Below are 12,391 nucleotides of genomic sequence, written 5' to 3'. Positions count from 1 at the left end.
ATTTCTGATTATTCCTAGAGTTCAAGTAACATTTCTGAGGTGTTAATTTTGCCTTTCTTTGATATTTTCAAGGCTTTGCTGAAATGTAGACGTAAGAACTTGATACCTTATTCCAAATCTGGTTTAGCAATGAAGCAGCAAACTAATGGGGTTTGTTTTAATGTTTTGGGGAGTTGGGGTTTTTTTTAAAGATTTGTTATGTTTCTATATTCAGGAATCTCATCTACTGTGATATTTACTCATAATATTATAAAGGAGTGGGTGAGATGATAGAAAGTGGAATGTATGACACACGACAAAAAAATTCTTTGATCAGTGGGTAAATATAGATTGCTGATGAGAAAGCCATGGAGCAAGAAAAGATACTAATCTGGCATACAGTCATACAGCAGAGTTATTGTCATGTAGAGAGGTGGATATTGCAAGCGGTACGTAGGACTGGGCAAAGTATGGTATCAACAGTGGTCCCAGGTTGAAAGAGGAGGAGAGTGCAGGTCTGTGCATTCGAGCGAAATGTAAGGTTCTGTAATTCAATGTGATGAGCACCCAGAGAGAAGCTGAATACAGAAATAAAGTTTCCCATAAATATTCCAGTAGTAATGTTGATGAAAGGATGAGCAGTATGAAACCCCACAGTGTTCTGATATACTCCAGAACTGATCAGCACTTAGTGCCAAGGATAAACTGAGGGTTCTGCTTTTACCCTGGACAACTGCAGTAGTTATTTAAAAGCATACTAGTACTGGCTGTTATACAATATAGTGTACCCCTAACAAAACTGGATGAGAAACTGTACATTCTTCTGGATTGTTCTGACCATCTTCAACATGTTTTTGGAAGTTGTTCCTCAACACGCACTCTTTGTGGGTTCAGGTGTATCCTTGGTTAACGTAACACCAGATACAGCTGACATTATGACGATGGCATTGTTACTGAAAAAATAAAGGAAGAAGCAAGCTCTGTTAGTAATATGAGGTGGTGGTAAACCTGTAAATATAATCTTTTTCAGGGCAGCAACAGGTAACAGGCTTATACTTGCAAGATGTGATGAAGATCACAGGGACGTGTATGGGATATGCTTTTGACAGGCTGATGAAAACCTTATTTTCCCTCCTCTTTGGTGTAGAACTGGAAGTTTGATATATGAACAACCTAAAGAACTAGCATCATAGATTGAAAATAAATCCCCGAACCACATCTAAACTATTTGGGACACTTATTCATGGAATATCATGTTGGTTTGCTTGTTTTCAGTTTACTGGTTCAATTTTTGTGGATAACATGGATTTACCATTAACTTCTTTCCTCCTCAATTTTATTAGGAAACAAACGTGTCTGCCATTCCTTAGATTTTACCAAGCCCCCTCAATCCACCAAAATGACTGTCATTTTTTGAGTTGCTTGATAAATCAGATATAAGACTATCTTGAAGGAAAAGAAAGCTCATTAAGCTGTCCTCTCCCCTGAGGAGCAGAGAAGCTTCTGCCAGTATGAGAAAAGTGAAAAATACCCTTTCCTGTAACAACACTGACCATCTCAGTGCACAGTAGCCAGCTGCAGACCTGCAGCTACTGACTTTGCCCAGACTTGTGAGTCCACATGTGGAGTGAGGCCTGAAGATTTTTGCACTATAGTATGTTTTGGAAAACAGCTAGGACCTCGTTAAGCTTCTCACTCGTTGGGATGTGCATTTGTTGTGGCAAAACAGTAGCAAGATTTATATGACCACTTTCTGCTGGGAAAGCTTGACCTAATTATCCTGAAGTTGTATACTCAGATTTTGTCCTGACTAACTCCAGTATTTTCTGTAGAGTTTCTATCTGCATTGTCTAGGTCTGAGTTGTCCCTTAATTGTGTGAGTGGCCCTTAAAAAAATTCCCAAACTGCAAGATAGCACAGTAAAATAATCACAACCAGCAGAAGGTCATATAAATGTGTATTTGATTGATTGATTCCAGGTCACCAGGAGACAATAAATTCAGTCAGTCACTTTATAAAGTGGATCTCATGTAAAGACCTTTGTTTCATCCAAAGAATCAGAAAGGAGATATATATAAGTGAAGGAAATTCAGTCAAACATTTGCCATTTCACTTTAGTCACTGACTGCAGATAGCAATTGGACATTTTGCTCTATCAGCCTAGAGTAGGAGGGCATATACTTGTATGTGTATTGTTTTTACATATATAGTGTGTCATCTTGTCCTTTTAATGCAGAGTCATGTCTAAAATTCCCTAGGTTTAAAAATGGAATATTTATGAAGTCGAAGAATTTGATCACCAGATTAATATTTCATTACTACTATTTTTTATGTATGCATCTGGAATGTATCTTATATTTAGTCTTAATAATTTTTGATGTAGAAAGCTCTTTCAGAATGCTGTACATATTAATTAAAATAGACTTTTAAATACATGGTTTAATATAAAATGTAATATTCTAGCAAATTTCCTTAAGGGGATTAATTTCTGTTCAGTGAAGTCATCATAAAATTCCTAGTGAGAAAAAGGTTTTGGACGAGAAAAAAATGTAATTTTGTTTGACAAAATATTGTGGGAATAATTTTTGTCTGTTAGTTAAGTCAGTGGAGTTATTTCAAGTTTACTTTGTTATTAGATACTGGTATTAGATACTATTTTGTGTTAATGTTAATAATGCTGTAGATGAGCAATTGAAAACACAATAAAACTGCATCTGTTAGTATTATAGGCATTTAGATTGCCCATCTTTAAACCTGAACCTTTTTTTGTGTGACTATTAACTGGAAAAGGCCATGAGGCCCATGCAAATTATTCATGAATGCGAGTTAAATTCAGAAGGAATATTTTACTTCTAGAACTAGCACATATATATTTGACCTAAAAACTAACAGAAAAAGTTTTAACTTAAAAACTTGGGGAAATATGAATGAAAATATATGAATGAATTTAATTTTTATTTTTCTGAGATGTTTATTGAGTCTAATTTTGAAATTTTACAAAAAAATTCCAACCATTTAAAAATTGTTAGGTTTTAATTTTGTATCTTGAAAAGGTTGAAATTAAGATGATGTATTTCACTACAAGCATAAAAGTTTTAGGTTGACCCAAATATAAAGTTTTGCACTTCTGCTTAATATATACTATTTTTTTCCCATTAAGTGAGGGGGGAAAAAAAAAAAAAAAAAAAAAAAAAAAAAAAAAAAAAAAAAAGATTATTCTTCAGGTTCTGTTCTGAAGAAAGCAATTAATGATGGAGAAGACAAGCTAGTAATTTCTTTGCCTTAGTGCACTTAACTGAAATGAAAATCAATCACGTTCCAGTGAAGGTTTTCTCTAGTTCCTCCAAGTTAAGTATGTGAGTATCTGCCTGTCATTCTCCCATTTCCAGAAACATACACTTAGAGCACTTAAATACATTTACCTCGAACATTAGAGGTGAAGACTATGGAAGCAGTAGGGATTTTTCCATCACTGTCGTCATAATTTGTTCTTTAAATGTAATGTATTTCAATAATGATAGTATGACAGTCAACATGTCATAAAAAGCTTGTTACATTGCTATGTAAAGCGATTGAAAGGTGGCAAATAGTTAAAGGAAAAAAGTTGAGTAACTGTAGAAATATATTGTTTGTCTCCCATTGCACAGCCCTTCTGATAATTGTTCTTTAAACACAATGTGATTCAGGGAGTCACAGCAGGGTTGAGTACGAAGTGACCTGTGGAGGTCCTCTGTTCCAACCCACCCTTCTCAAGCAGGGCTGCTTAGAGCTGGTTGCCCAGGACAATGTTAAGATAGCTTTTGGATATCTCCAAGGAGGGAGACTCCACAGCCTCTCTGGTCCTGTAAGAAAAATATAAAAATCTTACATATTGTCCAATGTTGAGATCCAAAAAGGTGAGCACTTTGACATCCCCCGTGAAAGTGCCACATCAGCAGGTAAGAGGTAAAATTACGAGTCTTGTACTCAACAGTTCAGAGCACCATACAGCTTTCTCTGTTTATCCTGCATTTCTGTACACCTTTTTACAAAGAACACAAAGCATTACTGTATCCAGAAACAAGGATCAAACTATTGATTTACATTATTCTCACCTGTACTGACTGAATAAAAAGCATTTGCAAAATCTCAGATGCTGAGGCGAACAGATTATATGAATAATAATCCTTATTTTTGTGATGGGCTGCGGTGGCTTGTGGAGATGCCAGTGTGTCGAAGTGCTCTAGACTCCATCAAACATCACTTGGAAGTGGGTAATGCAAGGAGAGGTTTTGCCATCTGTTTGCAGCATGGAAGAGGAAAAATCAAAAGGAATGAAGGGCAGATATTTAACACAGCTCGCCAGAGCTTGACAGCTCTTATTTCTCACGGCCGGTGGTGCTGGTTGGGATTGCTTTTGAATTCAGCCACTGGAGAGGGTACTAAGCATCCTCTGAAAATGCAGAACTCCGCTTCTGACGGAAGGTGCATGGAAAATGAATAAATCTGCTCTGAGGAATGTATGGGAAGGTAGAGGTGAGGTGGTTTTCAGAAAATCCATATACTCAGGATGAAAAAAAAACTTAAAAATCAGCTCAAAATCAATAGGCTTGGCTACTACACTAATGAAAATTGAAAGTCATGGAGGAACACCAGAGTGCTGACTGACAGCTGCTGTGAAAATGGTTCTTGCAGGGATGAAGTCGCAGAGGTTGATAAACTTTTGACTTCTAGTGGCTTTATTCATTAAGATAAAAGGAAAATCTATATAGATTATCTTCACTTGCTCATGAGAAAAAGCCTTGAATTCTGAAGTTTTAATTATTTTCTGAAAAATTAAGAATAATACATAGATGACAAATTATGGGGGGGGAAATGTAGCATTTCTGAGAAGAATAAAGAAACCTCCTGCCAGGTGTATTTTTTTTTTTACCTCATATCACCGTGGTGTCTCTTCCCTTGTCTCACTGTGTATAACAAAGCCATGTTAGTGTCAGCAAGAGGGCTGGTTTTACACTTACGTTTAAGCATGTTTCTCTTTTGGCATTTCTGTTCATTGAAATACAGTTGTCAGCAAACTACTTCTCATGCTCGGTAAAAAGGTCCAGGTTCAATATGGCCTGTGCAGACACCCTTAGATAAATTGATATTTTCTATGACTCCTTGTTGCTGTTTTTAATATAGACATATGGTAATAAATTCTTTGAGATCTAGATGAGGGCATTGTTTTATAGAAACTGGATATTATTGACACTGTTTTGCCACAGTCTATGTCATACATATTTTTCGACATATATTTTTCAATATATAAACAATAATGCACTCAAATATACTTAGGTTTTTATTCCAGTTGTACTGAAGTTAAATATAAAGCCAATATTAGCTACAAAGGTTATAGTATCTTTTTTCTTTCTTCCCAGTCAGAAAAAAATAGAAGTGAATACTGGCATATCAATCATTCATTAAGCAGTAGGTTCCAGTCTCCAGATTTTACCTGCGCAATCCAAATATTCTTTTATTAATTTAAAAATACCTGCTTTGCCATTCTTGCTCCAGGACTCAAGTCTTCTCTTTTCTATACCCATATTCATGCTGGGGAGCTTTATGGTAGGTTATTTCCTGTTCCTCATTCCTAAATTACTAAAACACAATTAAGAACACATATCACTCCAAAGTCATAAGTCTCCCTGTATGCAACTCCTCTAATGCCACATCCTTCACTGTAGCTTCCATCTGCTCCTCTGAATTCTCCTCTTGGCATTTTATACCATTTACAGCTCAAATTTTCTGTGATGAAGGTTGTGTTGCATGGATGTCATCTCACTAAAGCAGTATACCGACCCTCAGTCATGCCAAATACATGCCACTACAGACTTGGATTTTTTTTTTAATAAAAAAGTTAATTCTTCTGTAGGGCCTATGAACCAAGCAAGGCATTTGAACTGAAAACTAAATGCCCCAGGTCCTATGCAATTTTGTTTAATATATCTTTTTTTTTTTTTTTTATAAAACAGTGACTACTGAATAATTTTCATTTTGTCTTGATGCTATCTAAAGACTTTTCATATGAGGATAAAGTTGTTGTCTGTTTGTTGGATTATAGAACTTCATTTTCCAGAAAGGATGGCAGTACAATCTTTGTAACTGGCATATTAGAAAATTTGCCAAAACCCACAAAATATTTGGGAAAGCTCTGAAAATTACAGGGTACGTATTTGTCCTGAAATTATAGGGTTTGAAAGTTGTTGGGTTTTCCTGTGTGTTTACTGAACTTCCTAGTATGTATTTTAGTGAGGCAAGCTGATCAATCTGGATGTAATTTTCTGGCAGCAGACTGGCTGGTTGAGGTTAGTCTGGGGTGATAAATGGCACAATCGTGTCACAGAAAGTTCATGCATTAAAGTTGGTATCTGGAGCTACAAGGCCATGTAGAATTCGGGTTTATTAATTTTAACTGGTATTTCTTGCTTTGCTTTGAGCATTATTTATTGTCTTTTGAATCTTTCTTCATTCTGTTGGATATTTTCAAGTAGTTTGGCAGTCATTACACCTTTTTTCTAATGGAAGATTTGGTAATGCTCAGACCCTGTTCAGCCTTCACTTATCCTAGTCCCACTTTGTGTCAAGTTTAATTTTTGTACCTTTCAGAAAGCCTTGCTCTCCTCCCTTCTGCAGAGAGCAAGTGCCAGGAGTTTTCCCACCTTTGAGTAAACTGTTCTTAAAAACAGTTCAAACTGTCCTCTCAGTCAGTCTCTGTCATCTGTGGATTGAGATGCAACACATTTTCTGCCCATAATACAAAGGAATGGTATATCTGTCATGGCTCACAGGTACCTTTGACTTGACTTGGATCAAATACTTGGGTACACATCTGCAGTGAGAGAGCTAATCCAAGTCCAAAACCAGACTCAAACACACCATGACTGTCTGAGTGGGCTTTTACTCTTGGTTGTGGGTTTTTGTTCCCAAGAGGGAGAACACCCATAAAATAAAATTATTATTGTCTTAATTGTTACTTTCCAGTGTGTTGTGGTAAAGAATTTGTTACATGATGTTATTTTAATATTCTCCATTCACACAGAATAGTCAAATTTCCCTTGAAACACAGAAGACAACCAAGTGAAAAAGCTTCAGGCAAGTGTCTGAAATAGGAAAATATAAAATTGTTTGGCTCAGAAGGCAAAGCTTTCTGTGTGTAACTATGGGGATATCCTGGATAGATTTTTGCATCCATAAGTGTAACAGATGCTAGCAGGTACCTACTTAACCATAACTATATTTTACAGCTTTTTAGTATTTAATTTTAAGATTATTCATTTGGAAGTTGGAGAATGGTCTCTGACATTTAAAGAAGCAAAGAATACACTGGTTTATGGTCTTAGTCACCTAGCTATTTGCATACACTTGTTTTTGTATTTAAAACTGGTAGGATATTTTCTGATTACATTCTCTGTTCTTTTGGAACATACACATCTTCTCAAAACTGCATATGCCAGTGTATGTGTGTATATGTAAAATAATGTGGTATTTCAAGTCATGACAGACTACTGCTTGTTTCAGGATTACAACTTTAAGTACTGTTGTGCCTTTGGCAGCACTTGAAACCTTGGCAAGAATTGCAGCTGACTAAGAACTGAATAATTGTTTTAAAGCTAAGTCTTTTTACACTGTTTTCCTTAAGAAGGACATCCTGCCAAATACTGGGCTCAGTAGACACTCCACTGACTACTACCTTGTTCCACAGAGTTGTAAATGTGAAGACACTAACCAGAAAAATCATTATCTAGTCTTGTCTTCTGCAAAATACAGAATTTCACTTATATACGTATTTTATTTAATATTTAAGCATATTCTCATTCAGCACCAGACCCTGATGCTTATTAAAAAAGGAAGACTAGTGAGAATGAATCAGGTGTCTTTATTAGAATGTGTAAGACTGTCATTTTAAGACACTAGCATTCTATCTAGATTTTAATAATACCTGAAATTTTGATCAGATACCCACTTTGTATTAGAAATTTTTTTCTTAAAAGGAAAAAAAAAAAGAAAAAAAAAAAAGAGAGAGAGACAAAATAGTACATTTTTCATAGGCTTTAAGTGCTTAAGTGGTTACAAACCTATGAAGAGTGATAGGTTTCCTCCATTAAGTGCCACAGGCATTTCTAGGTTTTCTTAATTAATGACTTTGTTTTCCGTTTAACATCTGTTGTCCAAGCAGTTCATAGTGAGTTATCTCTGACATGTGATAGTGAGTTGCTTGCTGTCTTCTTTTTGGGTTTTTTTTTTGTGTTTTTTTTTCAAGAATAGTTGGAAACACAACTTAGTTGGCTGAAGCTAGAAGGAGGAACAGCTGTTCCCAAGGGCCTGTAAGTGGTAAAGGATGTGGGCTGGTGTCCCAGTACTACAATTACAATTAACAGACAATAACAGAACAAACCCAACCTCACTGTAAAACTCAGAGATAAAAACCTCTTGCTCAGACAAACAGATGTATCTTTGATGGACTGGCATAAATGGGGCATTTTCCAGATTCCTCAGATTCACACATCTTGAAACTAATCTGTTTTTCTTAGGGTTTGCTCCACCTCCTTATAACTATTTAACAAAATAATGTCAAATTATTTATATTAGTTGTTGCTGTGGCAGCCAGTTGAGTTACTTGAGTTGTTGTGAACTGGTGAGTTATCATTAATCATCTGAGCTGTGGATTGGAGGTGTCTTTAGGACATTTAACCTGACAGTGGGGGACAGAGCGAGGTTGAGTGCAAGGGGGGCTTTGGTGGAAACACAGCTTGTTTCATCTCTCTGCTTGACGATGGGTTGCCCATCAGTCATGCCAATACTGCCCACAGGGCCATGTTGAGAGCCAAAGAAGACTGAGCCAGTTTATGGAAAAATGAACTGAAGACTGTTGAATGAAGAGTGGCTGAAAAAGCAGAGTTCTTATGTGCGTATTTTCAATGAAACATCTGTACCATTAAAATCACATTCTTAATGACTGATGCTGAGTTTTTGGAAAGTCAGTCAGTCAGTCTTCATAGCACGCAGGTCCTCTGAGATCCTGAGATTCGGTGCTGAGCAGAACATAATTTATTTTTGATGCCTTCAGAAAAATATTACTTTGCTCTTGGATTCTACTGTTCACAGGTGGTTCATTTGGATAATGTTGTAGAGCTCTTACATAGCCTTTTCTATAGAGATAATGTCATATATCTAAGTTTATTCTTTTATATATGAGTTGTTTTATTTGAATGTTAAAGGCAAACATATTTCACATTAATGTAAAATTAACACAAGCCTTAGTGTAAACACAAAACTAATGTAATGTGTCATAGTATATAACGTAGTACGGCACACTGTTACACTGAATCTGCCTTCTTCAGGTTACCATGATTGAAAGTTCAGATTTTTTCCAGACCTATACCCAAGCTTCTACCACTGTCACAGAAATAATCAGAACTTGGGCATAGGTATTCAGTTACTATTCAAGCATTGGTTTCTCACATTATCTCTCTTAAGCTAATACCTTTTAGACAATATGTATCCTGGTACATGCTTTCCAAATCTTCACATGTCTTGAGGTTTTTTCCCCAACAATATTGCAGTGTTGCAGTATTATTCACCTCTAAGGAAAATATGAATAAGTTTTCACAAGTGAATATGAGATTTTTCTCTAAGAAGATAAAAACAAATGTTTGTGCTGCCATATGTCTTACTACATCATGTCAAAGATGCATTAAAATGTTCTTGAAAATGCTTTAAATATAGACAGTAGTTTAATGTTTAAGGTCATGCTATGCTGTTTTCAGACCTTAACTTGGGGATGTCTGTGAGTGGTGGGGTTTTTTTGTTTGTTTGTTTTTATCAAATACCTAGCTCATCTGTGTGAGTCTCACCATTCTGGAGTCAGAAGGAGAAAGCCAAGCTGATGGTGATCCACCACACAGTGTAGTGAGTCACTAGCTTCTGCCAGCTCAGTTGAGCAAGGCAATTCCAGCTTACTCTCTCTCCACCCCTCTGAAATAAGTAAAGAAAGTAAATTGCAGATAATTACTATGGAGATGAGTCACTGTATAAATAGCTTTTTAAAATAACTTCAAGTTTTAAATCACTGCTGATGGGGGGGAAAAAAAAAAAAAAAAAAGTGGTGTTGTATAGGAAATTTTTGGTGTGGTAATTTAGTGCATTTACTTTATGAGTGGAAAGCAGAGAGCTGACACTGCATTTGAGCTGGTATGGAAAAGCAAAAATAGTGTATTCTTTGAGTATTCAATAGCTTACTGAAGGCTGTTTTGTTAAACATGGTTTATCAAGCAATGGTGGGTGAAAGAAGTTCTGTCACATACAGCAAGATATTAAGTTAATTTGATTTTTTTTTAAATGTGCATGAAGTACAAACAAGTTCATAACTGCTTTTTGTATCACTTTTTAATATGCATCTTTAATTTCTGTCTACAGTTAGGAAATACAGTATTGACAAGCAGGTCTTTTGCATTTTACAAAAGCAGTTCTCACTAGCTCAGACAAGAAATAAACATAGCCTATCCCTGAAAGAGCCTAAACTAGCAAACAAATCAAAATTAATTAAATAAGCAGAAAAGTAATGGATTTGGCATTGCTGCCTTAGCATCTGAATGATTTATTTCAGCTGAAATCCAGCTATCCTGTTTTGTTTAGATGTGTACCTAAGTGCAGAGCAGTCACACTGAAACAACCATCAGACTAATAACAGAATCCAGTTTTGAATTGCTAATGCTGGTATTCATCCCAATAATTAAGTCTAAGAATATTATTCAAACAGCAGTCTGAAAAAAAATTGTCACTGGAATTAATATTCTTTGTGTATTTGGACAATTTTGTTTAATCAGTTTTAATGCACAGTCAATAGTACTTTTAATTACTTGTTGCTCAAGCAGGAGTTGAGCTTGCAGCTAATACAGATTTTGAACATCTGTAAAATTTAATAACACAACTTCTAACTACCATATTCTGTTCTGTTTGTGTAGTCCTCTCTGGTACCTTGAGAAATTGCAACATGCTTGATTGACTTAGTTTGTAGTTTGCCTGTTTACTTCCGATTCTGGAGTTCTTAAGATTTAGTCAGTTTCTTTTTTGTGGAATCATCTGTTATGTTGGTATTGAACTAATGATGTATCTGATTTGTTCAGTTTAAAAGCAATAGGATGTTATTTCATTGTCTTGAAATCCTTTACTGTTACAAAGACATTTTACATAAGTGCAGTAATTATAGAGTAAAAAAAAAAAAAAAAAGTTATTGTAACATTTAAAACCTTGATGCGATCTTTACATATACACAACTCAAAATGGATTAATCTCGTTTCAAAATACACATCTAGACATTAAATGAGGAGTTACAAAAGGGAAGGGTTAGCCTGTTAGGTATCCTGTTTAGGCCATTTTATATTATGTGTTTCATAATGTACTGTTCTTCTAATGTCACTTCTTAAGTATTTTTCTGAACACTAAGTTATATAAATAAAAATCACCTATTTACCGTAGGAAACTAGTTAGAGACAAGACGGTTGGTTGGTGCTCCAGACAGTAATTCATTATTTGCTATTGATTGGATTTGTCATCGCCCAAAAGGACACCATGCTGCTCTGCAATTAGAAATAACTGATGTGTCCAATGTTAATTGTCACATACAGTTGCATATAGAATATTGTACCGAATTAACCAAGGTTTATAGTTGGTCTCAAATGCAGTTGGTGTCTATTGACAAGGTCTCTGCTATGTCTGATGAAGTTTCATTAAAAAGATGAAAGATCTTCCTGCTCCGTTCCTAATTTCTCACAGCATAATGCATGGAGTGATACTGAAGGCAAAGAAGTTCAATTCCCAAGCATGGCACTGATCTTTGAGAAAATGTTTGAAATCTTTATCCATGCCAAGTGCAAGCTCTGAAGCCGTCAGGGTGGATCAATGTTTGCCATGGCTGTAGGAGTGCTGTTTGTACGGAGCTGATTCTGCAAGAAATCAAACAGAAGGAGCTTCCATTTAACTGGTAGAAGATACTCCTTAAAAGAGAAAAAAACAAAAGTTAGTAAACCTGTGTTTAGTATCTAAGAGGGTCTCTATATCACATTTATGGAGAGTCCTCTCAGACTTCTCGGTGCTTTTAGAGTATACAAGTGAGAAACACTTGACTGCTGCTGTTTCTGTCATTGAAAACTTTGCAAGACTGTGAGAAGAACATTTTTGTGATGCATGTGTATATAAAACACACTGACTGCAAGGAGAGAAAGAACTAGGTCACTGATGTACTGTTAAAATACAATTTTGCTGTGAATATGTCTGTTTCTTTCTTTTGAATGTATGGGTAATAGATAGTCTAAAGTCAAAGGTGATTTCTGATGGTAACTTGAGGCAATTTAATGGCTATCTATGACCAGAACGGAAAGGTTCTAATATG

General features: G+C 35.7%; 1 protein-coding gene across 2 annotated transcripts in view; it reads left to right on the top strand.

The window, feature by feature from the left end:
* Positions 1–12,391, top strand: part of EDIL3 (EGF like repeats and discoidin domains 3) — a 202,650-nt gene that overhangs the window by 38,807 nt on the left and 151,452 nt on the right. The gene's annotated exons all lie outside the window — the stretch shown is intronic.

Source organism: Athene cunicularia (assembly GCF_003259725.1).
Source record: "Athene cunicularia isolate RWA chromosome Z unlocalized genomic scaffold, athCun1 chrZ_part3, whole genome shotgun sequence".
NCBI classification, from domain to species: Eukaryota; Metazoa; Chordata; class Aves; order Strigiformes; family Strigidae; genus Athene; species Athene cunicularia.
This window is presented reverse-complemented; position numbering and strand designations above follow the sequence as displayed.